This window comes from Melopsittacus undulatus, chromosome Z (genome assembly GCF_012275295.1).
Source record: "Melopsittacus undulatus isolate bMelUnd1 chromosome Z, bMelUnd1.mat.Z, whole genome shotgun sequence".
Classification (NCBI taxonomy): domain Eukaryota; kingdom Metazoa; phylum Chordata; class Aves; order Psittaciformes; family Psittaculidae; genus Melopsittacus; species Melopsittacus undulatus.
Window position 1 is genome coordinate 4,336,424 of NC_047557.1, and position 21,550 is coordinate 4,357,973.

Genomic DNA, 21,550 nt, shown 5'->3' on the forward strand with positions numbered 1-21,550 from the left:
ACCCAAATAGGACCTCACAAATGGGTCTCTGATATTCTTTAAAACATATTTAAAGAACTCCAAAGACAAAAGAGTTACTTTCATGGGGGAAAGTGAGGGGAAACAGAGGGCTTAAAGGCATACACTGGTAAAAAAGAGCTAATAGACCAGATTAGTGTTTTCCAAAGTGACTGCTCCAGAGCTGCAGCACTTCACTGCAGGCAAATCAAAATTACCATGGCTGCAGACACCATGTGCAACAGAGTTTTAGTAAAAAGAAGATATATTTGGGGGGGTTTCAAAGGAAAGCACACAGAATGATTTAATATGGTAAAAGGACAAGGTATTAGAGAGAAATTGCTCTTTTTGAGTGCCTGTTTCAGTTGTTCAGTTGGTTACAAGGCTAATGTTTCCAGGAGAGGATTCCTGCTACCACAAAACTGTACTTAATCCCACACTCCTGACTTCAGCCTAGCTCAAAGCAACAAAACTGCTGAATACACAAGAGAAATACACATTTTAAGTGTAATCTTATCATTTATATATTTCTTTATTTCTAAAAAGATAGAGTCTAACAAGAAACCTATTATCTTCTTTGAGAGACTTGGCTTGTGACGTTTTCATATAACTCAAAAATTTCAACATCTGTCTTTAATTAAGAAGCATTTTTCTACTAGGAACAAAGATTACAGTGTCTGAAAGTGCTGTTACACAGGTATGATTCATATCTTACTACTAAGAAGCTCGTCTTATGCCCTGAAATTTGAGATTTGTAAATCCTGTAGCTAAACATTTATATCTGCTACTTAGGCCTTGATTTTGCAGGTGCTTAAATTTGCAATGTTTTGCTGAGGTTGATCTGTAGATGCATAACAGACGTTGAAGTGTTTTGCAAACCTGGGAACCTTTCTGTCAAGATTTTTCCAGTTTCAGGTAATATATTGAATTCTGTCTCCTGTGCAATATGTTTTACAGTAAAAAATGCCCCATGCGAAAAATTAACTTCCTGCACTGACTGCCAACCTCTTTCCTCAGATTATAAAATAAGCATAGAATGATGTTTGACTAAAAACAAACCAAAACAAAGCAAAAGGAAACTGGTTGTCCAAATTTTAGATAAGCATTAAAGTTTGCTTGGGTTTTTTGGGGGCTTTTTTGTCAACTAATAAAAAGAACCTTCTCTTATACTCTACACAATGGAAGACTGTATCGGGAATATAACCTATGCTGTATTTTTTTCTACATAAAATTCTCTGAGGTGACTTTACCTGGAGAATAAGATGACCTTTTTCTTGACAATTCAGTGGTGCTTGCCATATATTTGATGGGAGAATGATACATGACAGTGTCTTGTCCTTCCCTCACATAAGATAATAATATAATAGCTGTATACAACCTTGGAAAGGACACTGTTGTGCTTCAAATACATATCTGCACTACTGTAATTAAAAAAGGAGTCAAGTTAGGGTTATTAATATGTTCTAGCACAGACAACAGTGCAGCATACAGAAAGGATTTAAAAAAAAAAGTAAAAGTCACTTATCTTATTAAAATACACAAAGCGAAGAGGAAAGCCACTGCTGGTACAGCCAAGAGTCCTCTACTTAATTCTGAGGGTTGAGTGGGCTTTGTGCATTATTTTTTCTCATTTTTTAGCATATGATAAGGAAATACAGTGTGGAACTCCAAGTCAGTTTAGGTTTTATATGTATTTCCTCTCTCATTTGGGAGCAAACAGGTTCAATGGAGAGTCTTAGGAGAAACTGTGTTACCTCACACCTGCATATCTATATGGCTTAATTTGACTAAGTGCAATTTGTCTAAACCGAAAGCAATGAAGTATTATCAGTGTGGTGTTATCTAGCACAAGGAAACCGTAATATTTACATTGATATTTGACTTTTTTGTCCCAAGCTAGTGCCTCTTCCCATCCATTTCTGCATTTTAGATGCGTGAATCACTTTGTCTCCAAACAGGTGAATCTGTGTCATGGCTGTGTGGCAATGCCAGATGCCCAAAAGGGTGTATGAATGAATGGACTCAGTTGCAGACTCAGACCCATTTCAGGTTATTTCTATGGAGTGTATTAGAAAAAATAATATGAAAAAAAGACATCAAAATACTTTGATATAAGAATATTTAGTTGTGCTCTGTGAACCTGGGAGAACGTGGGATCTTCTCAGCTGACAGAACTTACTATTGTTGGAACTTGAAAGGATTGTGAGTATTGAATTTGGTGTAGGGTCTTTTGTCAAATATTTGAACATTGTCAAAATACACTTTCGGACACATGCAAAAGAAAATATTTGGAGTTTTATTAACCCATGCTTTTTCTTTGAAATTTGAATACATTTGTAATTAAAAACCAAAATTAGGCTCTCTCCCACAGGAAAATTAACTTGAAATCTTGATTATAAAAGTTGCTGCTGACATTTTAGGCTCAGTGACTTCACTGTGCTTAGTTGACTGTGACCATTTCAATGTGACCATGCTGTTACATGCTTATAGTCATTTATTAGACTGATGCACCTGCAAGGAGTCAAACGGTCTTCAGTGCTCTTCTCTTTTAGCTCCTGCCACATGACGACCTACAATGAAGCCTTGAACATGGGTGCAAAAAGCCACAGATGCAATAAAGAGTACTTGCAAAATATTAAAATCATCCTCAGGAAGTGTCATAGAATCATAGAATAGTTAGGGTTGGAAAGGACCTTAAGGTCATCTAGTTCCAACCTCCCTGCCATGGGCAGGGACACCTCACACTAAACCATGGCACCCAAAGCTTCATCCAGCCTGGTCTTGAACACTGTCAGGGATGGACCATTCACAACCTCCCTGGGCAACCCATTTCAGTACCTCACCACCCTCACAGTAAAGAATTTCTTCCTTATATCCACTCCAAACTTCTGCTGTTTAAGTTTCAACCCGTTACCCCTTGTCCTATCACTACAGTCCCTAATGAAGAGTCCCTCACCAGCATCCTTATAGGCCCCCTTCAGATACTGGAAGGCTGCTATGAGGTCTCCATGCAGCCTTCTCTTCTCCAGGATGAACAGTCCCAACTTGCTCAGCCTGTCTTCATATGGGAGGTGCTCCAGTCCCCTGATCATCCTCGTGGCCCTCCTCTGGACTTGTTCCAACACTTCCATGTCCTTTTTATGTTGAGGACACCAGAACTGCACACAGTGCTCCAGGTGAGGTCTTCCAAGAGCAGAGAAGAGAGGCAGGATCACCTACTTGGACCTGCTGCTCACGCTCCTTTTGATGCAGCCCAGGATACGGTTGCTTTCTGGGCTGTGAGCGCACACTGCTGCCTCATGTTCGTTTTCTCATTGACTAACACCCCCAAGTCCTTCTCCGCAGGGCTGCTCTGAATCTCTTCTCTGCTCAACCTGTAGCTGTGCCTCGTATTGCTCTGACCCAGGTGTAGGACCTTGCACTTGGCATGGTTAAACTTCATGAGGTTGGCATCAGCCCACCTCACAAGCGTGTCAAGGTCCCTCTGAATGGCATTCCTTCCCTCCAGCTTATCAACCGAACCACACAGCTTGGTGTCATCAGCAAACTTGCTGAGGGCACACGCAATTCCATTGTCCATGTCAGCAACAAAGATATTAAACAAGACCGGTCCCGACACCGATCTCTGAGGGACACCACTCGTTACTGGTTTCCAGCCAGACATTGAACCGTTGATGACAACTCGTTGAGTGCGACCATCCAGCCAGTTCTTAATCCACTGAGTGGTCCACCTATCAAATTGATGAGACTCCAATTTAGAGACAAGGATGACGTGTGGGACAGTGTCGAACACATTGCATAAGTACAGGTAGATTATGTCAACTGCTCTACCCCTATCCATTAGTTCCATAGCCCCACAATAGAAGGCCACCAAATTGGTCAGGCAGGATTTCCCCCCAGTGAAGCCATGCTAGCTGTCACCAAGCACACTGTTGTTTTTCATGTGCCTTAGCATGCCTTCCAGGAGAATTTGCTCCCAGATTTTGCCGGGTACAGAGGTGATACTGACTTATCTGTTATTCCCCAGGTCATCCATTTTCCCCTTCTTGAAAATGGGGGTTATATTTCCCTTTTTCCAGTCATCAGAAACTTCACCTGACTGCCATGATTTTTTAAATATGGTGGCCAGTGGCTTTGCAACTTCATTCACCAGCTCCTTCAGGGCCCTCGGATGGATTTCATGAGGTCCCATGGACTTGTGTACATTCAGGTTCTTAAGATGGTCTCGAACCAGATCCTCTCGTGCAGTGGGCCCAAGGTCTAGATTTTCACAGTCCCTATGTCCACTTTCCAAGACTTGGGTTATGCAGTCAGAGCCTTTGCCAGTGAAGGCCAAGGCAAAGAAGCCATTCAGAACCTTAGCCTTATCCAAATCCTGTGTAGCCAGTTTGCCCGAAACCTTCCGGAGGGGGCCTACATTGTCCCTAGTCTGTTGTGGTTTAAATTTCCATTCCTGTATCAGTAGTTTTCACATTTATCCTTTTGCCTTGAAGATTTCGTTTCCTTGGAAGAAGGAAGAAGAAGAGGATGGATAATCACTCTCTAGTTCCACTTCTGTTGTTGCATGGCGCTTATCCTGAGATCCCATTACTCAAGCTTTATTGACTTTGATAAAAGCCTTTGACTTGCTGAACTTGCTCTCACTTTAGGTACAGCTATAGAATTATGGATTTCCTGACAAAATAATTAATCTTTTTCTTGCTTTCTCTCTTTCTACATATGTGTGGGAACCCAATGAATTCACATATAAAATGTTTTTATGCAGCTTCTATCTAAAAACTAACATTTTTTTTGCTCATAAACTTCCAGGATAAATGGCCAAGATGAACTCTGCCTTATTGTGCTTGATACAAGAAGCCATCATAAGTTCTGCCATTCCTACCTGACCAATTTGGTGGCCTTCTATGACGGGGCTACAAAAGTGATGGACAGGGGTGGAGCAGTTGACTTCATCTACCTGGACTTGTGCGAAGTGTTCGACACTGTCCCACACGTCATCCTTGTCACTAAATTGGAGTCTCATCAATTTGATAGGTGGACCACTCAGTGGATAAAGAACTGGCTGGATGGTCGCACTCAACGAGTTGTCATCAACGGTTCAATGTCCGGCTGGAAACCAGTAACGAGTGGTGTCCCTCAGAGACCAGTGTTGGGACCGGTCTTGTTTAATATCTTTGTTGCTGACATGGACAATGGAATTGCGTGTGCCCTCAGCAAGTTTGCTGATGACACCAAGCTGTGTGGTTCGGTTGATAAGCTGGAGGGAAGGAATGCCATTCAGAGGGACCTTGACACGCTTGTGAGGTGGGCTGATGCCAACCTCATGAAGTTTAACCATGCCAAGTGCAAGGTCCTACACCTGGGTCAGAGCAATACGAGGCACAGCTACAGGTTGAGCAGAGAAGAGATTCAGAGCAGCCCTGCGGAGAAGGACTTGGGGGTGTTAGTCAATGAGAAAACGAACATGAGGCAGCAGTGTGCGCTCACAGCCCAGAAAGCAACCGTATCCTGGGCTGCATCAAAAGGAGCGTGAGCAGCAGGTCCAAGTAGGTGATCCTGCCTCTCTTCTCTGCTCTTGGAAGACCTCACCTGGAGCACTGTGTGCAGTTCTGGTGTCCTCAACATAAAAAGGACATGGAAGTGTTGGAACAAGTCCAGAGGAGGGCCACGAGGATGATCAGGGGACTGGAGCACCTCCCATATGAAGACAGGCTGAGCAAGTTGGGACTGTTCATCCTGGAGAAGAGAAGGCTGCATGGAGACCTCATAGCAGCCTTCCAGTATCTGAAGGGGGCCTATAAGGATGCTGGTGAGGGACTCTTCATTAGGGACTGTAGTGATAGGACAAGGGGTAACGGGTTGAAACTTAAACAGCAGAAGTTTAGAGTGGATATAAGGAAGAAATTCTTTACTGTGAGGGTGGTGAGGTACTGAAATGGGTTGCCCAGGGAGGTTGTGAATGGTCCATGCCTGGCAGTGTTCAAGACCAGGTTGGATGGGGCTTTGAGTAACCTCGTCTAGTGAAAGGTGTCTTTACTCGTGGCAGAGGGTTGGAACTGGATGAGCTTTAATGTCTCTTCAACCTAAACTGGTCTGTTATCCTGTGAAGTTTGAATGCTTTTTCTGAGGAATCAATTTCCTAGTCTTTCTCTGTCTAGCACTCACACGTACTTTTCAATGCTACATCAGATTGCCACATCCAGCCACATCAGACTGTCTTCCCTCTCCACCCTTAGATGCAATTTTAAGGAGAACAAACCAAAGCAAATGACTCAACCTTACCTGCCTGATCCCTAGCTTATAACTTTTTATTTACCAGTGTCTTCTGTTTATTTATTCATTTATTCATTTCTCTCTTCAGCTCCTCTGGAGACTTGTGGCTGATGAAAGACATGCTGAGCCATGTTCAGCCTGGAGAAGAGAAGGCTGCATGGAGACCTCATAGTAGCCTTCCAGTATCTGAAAGGGGCCTACAGGGATGCTGGTAAGGGACTATTCATTAGGGACTGTAGTGATAGGACAAGGGGTAATGGGTTGAAACTTAAACAGCAGAAGTTTAGAGTGGATATAAGGAAGAAATTCTTTACTGTTAGGATGGTGAGGTACTGGAATGGGTTTCCCAAGGGAGGTAGTGAATGCTCCATCCCTGGCAGTCTTCAAGACCAGGTTGGATGAAGCCTTGGGTGATATGGTTTAGTGTGAGGTGTCCCTGCCCATGGCAGGGGTGTTGGAACTAGATGATCTTAAGGTCCTTTCCAACCCTAACTATTCTATGATTCTATGATGATTTGTTTGATGCGAAAAGCCTTTGCAATGAGATTCTGGGCCAAATATCACTAGGAGTATGAAAGGCTGGAATTAATTCAGTGTTAAAAGTTGCCAAAGGTTGCTGTGGAAAGTAAAGTTCAAGCTTTCTGTTCTATGGCTATGATGTTATATCAAGAATACAGAGAATATTAAGCAAATGAACAAAACAATGCATTTTTTTTAGAAGACAAATAAGAAATAAGACAAAGCCTTAGCAGTAGTTCTTATAACCTGAGTATAACAATAGCTGTAGTGAAGATTTATTTAGGAGTTTCAAATTTTTTTTTGCAAACATTATGAATGACTGTATTATATATTTCCTCTGAATCAGAAAAAAATAATGATCTTACTAATATAAGATACAATACCATTTTCAGCACAGATGTAAAATATTATGCTTGTAGCAATGTCAGAACTTTATTTTAAGTCTATTTCAAGTTCTGGGTATAAGTGGTTAGTTATAGTGCCCCTATGGCAGGGGGGTTGGAACTAGATGATCTTAAGTCCTTTCCAACCCTAACTATTCTATGATTCTATATTTGCAAATATCAGAAAGTAACTATCAAGGGGAGAACGAATTTAAACTAACCTAGTGGGTACTCCTCTACCTGGCATAATAAATGTGCATCAATAGTGTCCCAGAAACTGGTATAGTCTTGATGCTTGCCTAAAGATTTTTAATCCCATTGTAGGGCTATTAACTTCCCAAGCTGTACACAGTTAAGTTCTCCAAGTTCTCTATTCATACCTTGTCTCTCTGGCTCTGTCTTATGGTCCATGATTGATGGGTTTGATGCAACAACAGCACTGACTTGTCAGGTATTCCCTCAGTTACTAAGGAATTATGTGTCATAACATACTTTTCTGTGTCCTAAGCAGTGGATATAAGTCTTGTGTTCACCTTATTTGCTGTGGGATTTCAATTGCTTGTGTTGATTTTGAGTATAGTGCAGTAAGGTAGGCATGTTTGTGTGTTTGGGTTGTGGGTTTTTTTATATTCTCCCAGGGTCTCTGCTTCACCCCACAGAAATGGGAAATGAGTTCTTTCTTCAGCATCCCCATTGCACAGGAGGCCATCTTCACATAAACAGCCAGTGAAAGTAAGCTTGAACTACCAATATTTCATGGCCAGACACTCCTCCAGCAGATTTTGCTGCAGCATAATCCCTTCACGTTAGAGCTGTAGCTGGCAGCTGAGGGACATCAATATTCAGATCCACTAAACTGATATTTACCAAAGACAGTGTGTCAAAGTCTTAATCACAGAGTTTTTCCCTGACATGCTGTCATAGTATAATGATAACACTGGGAAAACATTATAACATCCCAACAATTGCATTTAAAATGCATGTTAAATTTGTAATCAATTTAGGTGTGTGATTGTGCATGTGTTAATAATAAAGTGATAACAAACACCATATCATTTTCATACTTTTTAGCTTCAGGTCTCTCCAAAGTTCGGGGGGTTGGTTTTTTTCCTACCTCAGTATCAAAGACTTCTCCAGTGTACCTTGCAGTAAGGTTAAGCATGAATTTTTCCTGCAACAGCAAGATACCTCCTGGATGGGGTGGTGTTGTAGTCCTTTTAGGTAATTTGAAGTCATTGAAAAATGGCAGTTTTTTAAATGTTCTGCTCATTATGTCTCATAGCAAACTGCATTTCATTTGTTTATACTCCCCATGGTTTTGTCTTGTATTTGTTGGGAAAGAATTAATTGGAAGCTTGGATGAAATAAACTTACTGCCTATTACAGTATTAGTAGTTTGAATTTTTATCTGTCCAAGCCATTTAGCTTGCTTCACAATGTGTGGCTTCTTCTGGGGAATTAAGTCAATCCTAAAATATTACCCACTAAAGGCATGGAAAAGTTTCTACAATCCTACATTGAGTGTTGGACCAGGATCCTGTTAAAGACTTCTGCAAGTTGCTTTCTGAGCAGCTTAGCAGTTTGATCTGTCAAGCTGATGACTTAAGTATGGAGATTAGATGATGGGACCAAATTCCCACTCTCATATAAATAAAACAATTCTTTGCTATCAAACTGGGATTGCCTTCTGGAATTAAATAGTTTGGTATGCTTTGGTTTCTGAAGTAATACATTGCTTGCCTTTCAGTTTCCCAGTATTAATGTCTAGCAGTTCATCTATTTCCCAGATGTCTGAGTATTAGTCTACTTCCAATAACTTGGAATGAAATGTTGCCTTCCCTGCCCTGCTTCCATTCATCTTCTGGGGATGCTTTGTGCTTTAGGTATCTCTTTTCTTTGCTTGCTCTGTTTTTGCTCACGTGTCACCCATGTTAACTAGGTCTCTTATGTCCTTGGCCATATTTAGCCAGGACACTGGTTTTGTAGACTCCTGTTTTGTATTCCAAAGAGCACCTCTCCTTTCAGTGATGAGAGTGTTATAATTCAAATTACTACATCTGCAATGGTGCTATGTACTCTTTATTCACACATCACAATGCTTCCAGAATTTCTGAGAGTTAACTTGGCCTTCTCCTGTGTGACTGTCAACTCTAACAGAATATTATATCAACAGCTGGTTACATTTGTTAGTAGATAATAATCAAGTTTTTCACACACAAACCACCTTGGATAAGGATTTTCATATCTTTTCATGTTTTCTTTAGTTTTCCTCAGCTAAGAAGCTCATATGCTAGTTTATTCTCATATTTCAATGCATAGAGTTTTCTGGTTTAGAAACTAGCTTTATACATCTCATTTCATTATACATGATACTTCAGGCTCAGTAGCATGCATTGAACTCATGCTGAAAATGGGGTTTATCCATTTTCTTTTAAAACGGTTAACCTTCCCTGAAAAGAACACGACTTCTTTGTGTTGGGCACTCTAACATCTATAAGATTCTTACCAAATATCCCTTGGAGGCAGTGATAACAAATGCTTGATTCAGGCCACTCTGTGTAGCCTCTTTCTTTATATCATCTTTTCCTTATGGATAGCTGATGAGCAGGATTTTGAGACATGCATCAGCTGAATCAAGTGTCCATTTTATGGACCAACTTTTTCCTCTTGACATACTAAGAATTCAAAGACATATTAGTAGCTTAGAAAATTATTTCTTCATAAATCCTAGCCATCATAATGATTTAAATATACTTCTGAGAAGATATTTGCTATACCAATCCTATATTTTGGGAAGTACTGGAAACCATTGGAACAGAAGAAATGTTTGATCTATATCATGCCTCAATGAGTTGCAATCTTCTCTTGATTTTGTTTGTATTAAATTTCAAATGTATTCAGTGACTCGTTCTTGCAAACAGATGGGGTTGTGATTGTGACCTGTCACAGCTTCTGTCATGCTGCTTCTGTGGGCTATGCATGACGGGTGTAGGTGGATTTACATACATACATAAGTGCTAAGCTAGAGACAGTGAAGAGTGATTCAGAGAACAACCAGCCAGGGCTTCCACTGCCTGTTTTACTGTGCAGTCATGGAAAGAAGAAGGAACCAACCCCTTGTAGGAGCTTAACTGAGGTATGTTGGCATATCTCTGGAAAATAAGGAAGTATTTATATCATTACACTTTGAGGACATATCTGTAATCCTGGATATAGCTTTTCAGCAATCACACCATTCATGTAAGCATGCATTTGCTTCTTGGACCCTCTGATACTGCTTGCCAGTGAGCTGATATCACTTTATTTCCTCCTAACAAAAGAAAAGAAAGAGATTGAGAGCTGAAACATAACCCCAGGGAGATCTGTTGAAGAAAATGGAAATGGATCTTGAACTGAGAAAGTCAAGACTAGATCCAAACAAGTCAGGGCACAGAAGGTGAAAACAAAAACCTCAACCTGTGCCTGCTTAAATGTGCAAAGAAGCAGGTCTAACTCCTGGTGCACAAGAATAAGCTGTAAAGAAAGACATTTGCTCTTGAAGAGATGTGCAAGCACAGAAAAGAAACAGAGCTATCAATTCAGTGCTATCCTGTGCAAGAGCTGAGAAGTCCAAGAATTACAAGGTCAGTGCTGTTTCTGACTAAGGACAATGTTATAGATTTGCTGTACTATCCTGGAGAAGTGAAAAATTTGAAGAGTTTAGGAATAAAGTAGAATCATTGACAGTTGGAAACCTAAGAGTGGCATAGAAAGAAGTGGGAGAGTTACAAACTGGAGGCTACCAGCTCTTCCTTGAGTAACTAGCTCAAGGGAGAGAGAGCAACTCCCAGATTAAGATATTTAATTTAGGTGTTCATGTGAAGGCATATGCTTGTGAATTGGTTGTTTAAGCCATCATCAGCTTAAACTAAAGTCAAGATAGAGGGAGTCATTACAGTCAGTAGAGGCTGGTGTAAAATTCGTATCATCATATGCCTGCAGTGGTTGCCTCAACAGTCTATTTAATCAAACGTACTGGTGAGAGGCTTGATTCAGTTACCAAAACAGTGGCCTTTTTTGTCATCTGGGGTGTTCCATACTGAGACATTCTCTGGGTCTGTTAGATAGGACCCACAACTCTGCTCCTACATACTGTTCTTCTACCTCAAATATTAGAGACTATGTTATACTCTAGAATATCTCATTCAAAGTGGATTTAGTCAGCTGAATTGGGCTTCAGATTGTAGAGAGATCACAGATACTATTGTCTCATTTGTACATACTTAAATATAGGTGTCTCATTTGTGGTCGTAATCCCATTTTAAATAATGAATTATACTAAGATTAATTTCAATTCCGGACATTTCATGCAAGTGGAATTTGTGCAAGCAGAAATATGTAGAGGTTTAAGCCTCACAACAGGATGCTTTTCTTATTAATTAGTGTGAAAATCATAGAGCTTAGTACAAGAGATGAAGCAGAACAAAGAGATCATGTGGGGTGTATATATCTGTGGCTTTGGAAAACAGAATTTGTATTCATACTGCCTAATTTATTTCTTTATAAGGAAACTCTGGGATATGGACACTCAAGGCGACAGAAATAGCTAGGCAAGAACTAAATAATTAAGGCAGCCCAAAAATTCAGAAAAGGAAAATGCTTGCATTTCTTTCTGAAACAAAACAAAACAGAACAGAACAGAATAAAGTTAGGAAATAATTGCCTACAATTTTACCTATCAAAATATGCTTTAAAGGGAAAAAATGTCATATTTTCTGTGAAAAAAAAAAATCAGATTTCCTGTAAAACTTTGATTTTCCATGAGAAAACTAAAATAAATAAAATTGAAAATTGCAATATTTTTTTCAGGGCAGTTCCGCTGTTTCTTTTTCCCTGCACAGGTTATTTATGAAAGATTATTGCCACAAAATTAAAGCTGATAATTGTAGGGATTTTTTTTTTTTTTTATACAGATTTGGGGAACTCCCCTCCAACAGAATTAAAACTAAAGAGCTTGATCTTGCCAAAAAAGCCTTTTCTATTTTTCATCCAGTTTTACTGGGCAGTAATGTTACCATTCTGTTTTACCAGTGCTGTCACATGGCAACAACGGAAGCATGATTTATATTTATAATTGTTCTGTGCTACTGTTGGGAAAGGAATAGTTAGATTCCCCCTGTTCATAATGTTCCCTGTCTATGACATGTCGTGTCCCTTTGACTTCTCTACAGCAGTTTTGAACAGATTTTTAGTCTTATTATTATTTCTTGATGCCTGTGCTTTCAAGTTTCCCTCTGACTTTAATTAAAGTGTCCTTAGGCTTGTGCATGTAAAAAGCTAACAAGTTCACTCAGTCAAGATCTATCCTAATTACAATGCAAAGTAGGAGTTCAAGTGAGGAGAACATCAAACAGTTTTTATGTGACATATGAGAGCTTGACACTGTATTTTGACAGGCCTGTTGTAGAGTACATGATGCCACTAAAATACATTTAAAAAGTAATATCCCAGCTTACACATCAGCCACAAAACAAGCTGATAGTGTAGAGAGCAAGCTGTACAACATGCTGCATAGAGCAAAAGACAGTGTTTGGCATGTTATTGATGTGTTATATAAACAGTTGTAAGATTCAAAATATGATGACTTTTGGTTTGGCTTCTTATGTATGATGGCAATCACAGATTAACTAAATCTGTAGGCTAGTTCTTCAGATGGAGGAGATGCCCACAATGTAGCTTCTTGATGAAAGATTGAGCAGTGGACCTTTGCCATTAACAAACAGCCTGCCACAGCGTGAGCTAAACAGCACAGCCTTTCTAGGCAGGAGTATAGGACAAGCACATTTTCTGTAGATGTGACACAGAGAAAAGGCATAATACAATCTCATTACACTATGAGTCTAGTCACCAAAATACATTCTTTTCACCCCAATTACCTTTATGATCAATAAAAGTTAAGGTCCTACACTGCGGGTGCTTAGAAAGGCAGGCTGTGAACCCAGCATCTGCCTTCTTTTTAGGCTGCAGTTCATCCCTTCTAGTCTGAGACTAATCATTCCAAGAGGTTTAATTTTTTCCTCTGCTTGAAAGAGGAGACAAAGATAACTAGCTTAGATGTCAATGCTGCAAGAACCTTCACTTTAAACCCCACCAGTGAACCAATCCCTCTGCATTCTTTATGTCCTCTCTTAAAATTTTAGCTCTCCAAGTAAGCACAAATTAGTTGAGGAAGAAGACAAGCTGGGACTGGGAGAAAATAAGAAGGGAGGATGGGTATGACTAGTATATATTATCAGAGCCAAAACAAACAGGGATTTTTTACTGAGAGATTTTCTCCTTGCACAGAAAATTTGTTGCTGTTAATAAAACTGGTATTTTCTTGAAAAATTCTTTGTTTGGTTGAGGTCTCAAGATATTGCAAATAAGATTGAGAAGCAATACAAGACATGTGAAGAAAACGTCAGTGAAAAGTATGAGAGGTCAATTTTCTGACAATCAGCTCTACTCCTAACTCACTTTCATCACCAATACTGTGAGTATCCTGAAGTCAGAGCTGATGCTATGGTAGTAGGAATGGGTGAGCCAAGTCTTGTAGGTGTGCAGATGACTGCACAGGACTCTTGCATGACAAGCACCTTTTATTTCACCATTCACAGTGCCACTCAGCAAGACCTCTTCAGTTGCAAGATCAATACACTGAATGAAAAGAGGGAAAGAAAGGAGGAATGTAAGGGAGACAAAGAGCAGAAATACATGGAGGAGCAACGAAGGGAAATGAAAGAATGAGATCTACAATGTTAAAAGGGAGGAGTTTTTTCTTTTTTAATTATTGCATAAAGTCAGTCATGAACATTTTTGTTCAAGGGTGACATTTCTGGAAGATTCCTGGAGTATCTCTTCTGCAGTTTCTTCATTCTACTGTCAATAAGAAGGCAGTGTTAATAGAAAAATTATTTCATACAGTACATCACAACTTAAATACTTAAATCAGACTAACTGCAGAGCATCTGAACTGCCAAACAGCCAGTTGTCTGTGCAAAGTTTAGGACTGAAGAGCAGAGGTATTCTGAATTGCTTCACAGTTCAGGCCAAAAGGAAGCAACAACCACCACATTTTGCTTTCTCCTCATCCCTGACTGAGAACAGCAACAATTTCCTTACAATTGGATGCAAGTATACAATATGCTAGGAGGCAAAATAATGTGCAGAGACTTAGAAACATAGTGCCTCATATCTTAAAAATTCTTAGGCATCCATTATTAGCGCTGCACTTTCCTAAATGTATTTCAGCATGAATTGTCTTGTAAGAAGTCTATGTAGACAGTGTTGTAGTTACTGTGACAGTCACAGGGTCTCCCTGAATGGCATAGCACAACACACTGTACTTAATGTTGACACAGTTTAGTGAAACAATTATTACAATCAATTTGACTTCTAATGTGACTTCTCTTGTAAATCTCTGGGTCATTAACCTTAACAACATCAATGTACAGTCAGTATCCAATTCCACCAAATTAGTGTCCAAGGTAATAGGAAAAGGAATGTACTAATGTGTTATTGGTGACTAAAAAAGACAGCAACTCTCTGATATGCTAAGAAGAACAACTGAGGCATGCAAGAGAAGAGGAAACAAAGAAAATCACAGCAGACACATTTGGTGGTATATGTCATGTCATCAAGTTAGATGCTAAGCAGCTGAAACTCTTTACCACAGGCTCAGGAAGACCACAGGGATGAGGCTTTGTCCATGGCATATGACAAACAAGCAAGATATTTGATTTTGGGCTGGGCAAAAAGAACCCTTTTTCTCAAGGGTGAAGCAGAGCTCCATGTTTGAACAGCTGAAGAGCAACATTGTGTAAAATCACGTGGTTGTACAGGAAAGAAAGAAAAAATACTCCTAACTAGGAAAACATTTATTTCTTTTTTGGCCCACATCATGCTCCGTAATGTAGCTTACACTTCAGATCACTTCAGAGAAGGTATGCTGGGCTAATATAAAAAAGCCTTTGCATCACTGCCATGCAGTTTATTTTCCAGCTGGCAGGCTCTATGTGACATCTTCTGGTATTGTTTGAAATTGCTCTCTACTGAGACGATAGGTGTCAGAGCTCATCAAGTCCAAAAGAAACACAGAGTACCCACAACACAGTAGAATGGGTGCACTGAAGCTCCAGAGGGAGTGAACAGTTGAATACTGGAAGTCCCACTGACATGCAAGTGTCAGGAGACACAACATGTTTGATGATAACTCCTGCCTTCTTGCATTAGCAGAGAAAGGTGATGAATGAATGTGGCATGACCCAGGGAGGACTTGGATCCCTTTTAAAGCCCTGCAACATCAGTCTTTACCTGTAGTTATTGAATGGGCAATACATCCCTCTTCCAAGAAAAGCTGTATTCAGATGGTTGATGGTTTTTCAACACCTTTGTTGGTAACATGGACAGTGAGATTGAGTGTGCCCTCAGCAAGTTTGACAATGACGCCAAGCTGTGTAGTTTGGTTGTTGATTCACTGCAGGGAAGGACTGTCACCCAGAGGGAACCTGACATGTTTGTGAGGTGGGCTGATGCCAACCTCATGAAGTTTAACCATGACAAATGCAAGGTCCTACACCTGGGTCAGAGCAATACGAGGCACAGCTACAGGTTGAGCAGAGAAGAGATTCAGAGCAGCCCTGCAGAGAAGGACTTGGGGTGTTAGTCAATGAGAAAATGAACATGAGGCAGCAGTGTGCGCTTACAGCCCAGAAAGTCAACCATATCCTGGGCTGCATCAAAAGAATTGTGACCAGCAGGTCAAAGGAGGTAATCCTGCCCCTCTACTCTGCTCTAGTGAGACCTCACTTGGAGCTTTGTGTGCAGTTCTGGTGACGTTAACATAAAAAGGACATGGAAGTGTTGGAACAAGTCCAGAGGAGGGCCACGAGGATGATCAGGGGACTGGAGCACCTCCCATATGAAGACAGGCTGAGAAAGTTGGGGCTGTTCATCCTGGAGAAGAGAAGGCTGCATGGAGACCTCATAGCAGCCTTCCAGTATCTGAAGGGGGCCTATAAGGATGCTGGTGAGGGACTCTTCATTAGGGACTGTAGTGATAGGACAAGGGGTAATGGGTTGAAACTTAAACAGCAGAAGTTTAGAGTGGATATAAGGAAGAAATTCTTTACTGTTAGGATGGTGAGGTAGTGGAATGGGTTGCCCAGGGAGGTTGTGAATGGTCCATCCCTGACAGTGTTCAAGACCAGGTTGGATGAAGCCTTGGGTGATATGGTTTAGTGTGCGGTGTCCCTGCCCATGGCAGAGGGGTTGGAACTAGATGATCTTAAGGTCCTTTCCAACCATAACTATTCTATGATTCTATGATTCTTTGTAGCATAGAACAATGCTTCAACAAATACCACTCAACAGTAATAAAGATAAGCTAATACAACGTTTTTAACCAGTTTTCCAGTCTGTCTTCAGCACTCATCCATCTTTTTTTTTATGCCACGTCAGCTTAATACTCAATAATAATAAATAAAAGCTAAAATAACATTATTTTCATCACACATTCCCAAAGATCTTTGTAGTCTATAAAGTTACCAGTTCAACAGCAAAACAGAAATCCTTCATAATCAACCTTTCAGAGCAGAAGAAAGAGACAGGAAGAATTAGTGACATGTTTAATCATGGAGGCAGTATTTCTTGAACAAAGTAGGTCAGGCACTTCATTTAGGGATTGGCAGGATCACTGGATCAATATATTTTCCTATAGAGAAAGTTCTATAGGATTTTAATCTTGTAATTAGGATTCTTGTCTTAGGGATGAAAAATATCATTCTGTGTTCTGGTAGGGCATTTTCACTGGTGTTTAATTTATATTCTGCAAATATATGCAAAGGTAAAGAAAATGCTATCATTGTTATTACTAGTAACATAATTATGAATAATAGATATTAAGTATAAGTTTACCCTTATATTTTGGCAAACTAGATAACAAATGTATAAAAGTACAGATAAAAGACTTCAGCAAGTTTTACGTTACTAAACTTTTATCTTGCACAACTGATCAAACCCATGGATGTTATTTGTTAAGAGTTCCAAATTTCTCCTGTCATGAAAACCTGATGAAATGTGTAATTGAAATCTCATAATGAGCGAAATTTTAGACATCCCTACTCTCTCTCAAAAAAAAAATAAAATCCCCAAATCCTTCTGCTGTGATAGCCTGATACCAAACCTATCATATAGTTCTCAACAGTATTGATGAATTCTGGATGAGGCTATTGTACATAGTTAAAATTATTATTAATCTCATCAAATGGGATTAGTTTCACCTAACTTTAGCCACTTAATAGATTATGTGTCTAATCTGAGATATCTGAATTATCATCTCCTATAGCAAACAGCTTCAGATCAATACCCTGAGATGGGGTGTGGGCACAAATGCAGTTGCATTTACCTGAGTTAGGTAAGTAGTATGGGGAAAAGGACTAGGTGTCTCTCCTTATCAATGGAGGAAGTAACTGAGATGGCTAGTTTAAACGTGATTAAAACTTTTGAGTTCTGTATGATTAAAGGTAGACAAGAAATGCAGATTAAATGCAAGATAAGACATACTTCTTGTGGTCAGTTAGCTTGTGAGATGGAGCACTGAAATGTCGTTGCAATGTCACAAGAGTGCTCTGATGACACTTTATCATAGAAACTAATTATTAATTAAAATATATTTTAGAAATATTGTAAAAAGGGGAATAAAGAGTGGGGCATACTTTCTTGTTCACTGTGCTGCCATGGGTTGTAATTTTGATTTTCTGCCTCTACTGGATGCCAGAGCAGCACTGAGTTTACCTTATCTTCATCTTTTCTTTCCTTGCCTTTTTTAATGATACAAGAACATGAAGTTTGACACTTGTATTGTTTTGCCTTGGGCTGTGTCTGCGAGAGAAAATGGAGGCAATAGCTCTACTTTCAGCACTGGATAGCCTAAGAACTTTTTTATTCAGAGGGATTCGATGAGGCAGGAAGTTTTTATTTCTCCAGGCCATTTTCATGGCATGAATTATGAATGTCATGGAAATGTGGCTATTACACATTTGGGAACGTGCCACTACATAAGACCCACAAGTGGGGAGAGGGAGAATTATACTCAGTTTTAAATTATGTGAAAAGATAGAGTGAATTTTCAACATTTGTACAGATTATCATTTTGGTTTGTATCACTGTCATTTTGACTAAACAATGCTGTTTGTTTCATAGAAATATACATGATATTTTATATATTGGTATGCCAAATATTATAAATAATACCTAATATTTGATAGAACATCCTTCAATGTAATGCTTTATGAACATCGGGTAGTATTGTCTCTTGAGACTCAGCCTCTTTGCATCACTCAGCTGCCAAAGTCCTGAAACCATTAGAAATGGCCAAATGATGCAAAACAGCAGGTTCATATATGCCAGTCTAAACTGGCATAAACCGTCACTGTTACTGAAAGAGATAGTCATATCTCCCATCGTTTATTCCTATCCAGGCTGTACAATCCAGCCAACAAAACCCCAAGCATTGAATTGAGGTGTTTTAATCAGCTCCCTAACCTGTTCAGTGTGTGGTTGCACAATTATTGTGTTGCCATGTGGAAGAGATGCCATACAGGCAGCAAAAGTTGAGGCTCACTCCTTAATTACTGCATTAGTTCATGCTGCCTTAAACATGAAACTCAGAAACTCATATCACCTACAAAGAGAGATTCACCAATAGTGGGCACTACACTTCCACTCTATATCGTATGGGTTGTGCACGGAGAAGCAGCTGTAACTGAGCACTTCTTCCATCCCAAATATTGGCCAAGCTGTGAGTTTGTTGTCAGTTCAGAAGAGTAGACTCTCCCAGTACTGAATCTTTAAGGCCAAGAAAGGCTGCTCTACTGAAAGAATTATGTTAGTCGAGCACGAATTATTGGACTCCATGCAGCAGTAACTGAATACATTTTTTATTGCCTGTGTTATGCCAGAGGTCAGACTTGATGAGATAATCCTCCTTTATGGCCTTAAGAGTGTATAAAACCAGACAAAATTAAACCAGAGGACATTCCTATGCCTATAGATGCCTAACAAGATATCTGCTCTATCTGACTTTTGGTATTCAGGGTTATTATAATTCATGGGCTATTATTTTTCTTCCATTATTGGATTTTCTCTCCTAGCAGCTCCCAGCCTTTATGGGTTCATAGGCAGAAACAATGAGTGAGTAATGTGAGCAGCATCTTTCTTTGCTTTCCCTGCCAACCTGGACCACAGCCACAGTTTCCTTAGTTTTAAAGAGTTTTTAGTTTTCTGTGGCCATGAGGAAAGTCGGAATATCTCCTGGGCAGAAAATGGTCGGCAACTCACAGGTCAGAGGCCATTGCACTAATACATGGCTTCTCTTCAAGAAGAGTTGAATATATGTATCAGGCCCATCTTTTCTTTCTTAAATTAACAAGAAAGAAGGATTTTTCATCTTTGTTCCAAGAAGTCTGAAGATTATGGTCTGGGACAACAATAATGTCCCAGCAAAAAGTCTGAGGTTTGCCAAACTACTTTTCAGGTTATTTCTGTTTCCACTAAGAAAAAAAACCCGAACTTGTTCAATCCTAAAGTGTGGGTTGGTTTTTTTCAGTGTGGACTGACTGTGACATTTTGGTATATACTTGTGCCTCATCTCAGTAGCATGCCAGTAATAATGCTTTCTGACAGGTATTAACGAATTTTGCTTTGCAGCTCTCAGGAGACATGAACAAGTGCTATTCTTGGCTTTTTGGATGGAAATCAAAGAATAAGTGTCTTGCTTCATAATATGCGTGAAGTCAGTCACAGAGCTAGGAACCAAACATACGTGAACTTGACTCCCTGTCTGGATCCGTAATCAGAGCCCCAACTGTCAGTAAATTAAAATCTTAAGAATACCAATATATGTGAAAAGCATACATGTCTCGAGATAGATGAAACAAAATCTATCTGGAAATTTCTACAATACTTCCTTTTCTCTTTCCTTTCCTCTTTCCCTTTCTCTCCTCTCTCCTCTCCTCTCCTCTCCTCTCCTCTCCTCTCCTCTCCTCTCCTCTCCTCTCCTCTCCTCTCCTCTCCTCTCCTCTCCTCTCCTCTCCTCTCCTCTCCTCTCCTCTCTTCTTTTCCTTCTTTTTCTCTTTCTTTTCCTTCTTTTTCTCTTTCTTTTCCTTCTTTTTCTTTTCCTTTTTCTTCTTTTTCTCTTTTTTTAAGTCTTTCTACCAGACATACAGGACCCATTTCATAAGTACAAAGAGAAATGTGGACAATCAAAGAATACCAACTCATGGAAATAAATAGGAGGGGAGTCTTGGCTCTAAATGACACAGATCCTTTGTCACAGCTCAAGTGTGTTCTTTTGGCCTGTGAGTGAGATGGTTTTCTTACTAAGTCAAGTCAGGCTCTGGCAAAGTTTTTATCTTCATCACTTTAATGGAGCATGTCCATTATTCGATGAGTTAATTTCAGAAAGAAGGCCAAGTTTGGAAGGATTAACTGCCAGCTAAAGAAACAAAGCTTTCATGATCTCCTGCCTATCTTGCTCATGGGGGGAAAATTGATGCAGCTTTCTATGTGTGTGCTCATTTCCAAGTGCCTTCATGAGACATGGGGTGACAAAGGCTGCCAAGTGTTTAGCACAATAAACGGAACCACATTTTAAACACAATAAAAACCAGATGAAACCAGCCTTTTTTAAAGCCACCCACCTTTAGCACAGCACATTAGAGGCTTTGTAATAGAAAAAACAAAAGGAAACAATAAAAAACATTTCATATATATATATATATATATATATACATACATATATATATAAAACAAAAAAACAAACCAACAAAACCTCTATATAGGAGTACAAACACAGGATCCTTAGTGGAAACAAAAAGATCAGAAGTTTTAAAGTTATTGTTTAAAAGGCAGCAATGATTGAAGAAGAGGTGTGCTCAAGGTAAGCAATCTCTATGGTGCAGCTAAAGATCTTCGGGGAGGCCCAGGTAATACCTCAGCATGAACACATAGAAAAAAATGTGTACAGTCAGATTGGTGAGCACCATATTAGTAACTGGAGCTGGTATTAAAGGCTTACAAGGCCTTTTTCTGCAGCAGGTGAAAGCAGACAAAGCTTCTCCCTCTGGCCACTCTTTGGACTCGTCCAGCCTAGCAATTCTCCCTCTGGCCACTCTTTGGACTCGTCCAGCCTAGCAAAGGAGATGGCTGAAGACCAAGGGAAAACGACTACCTTCGGTGACTGCAGACAATTTGGGGATTATGTCTGCTTCCAGACTAAACAGATTTCTCCTCTCCCAGCAGAGCTCAGGGTATGGACAGGGTAAGAGGTGAGACATAAGAGAAGAGGCAGGAGGGGAATA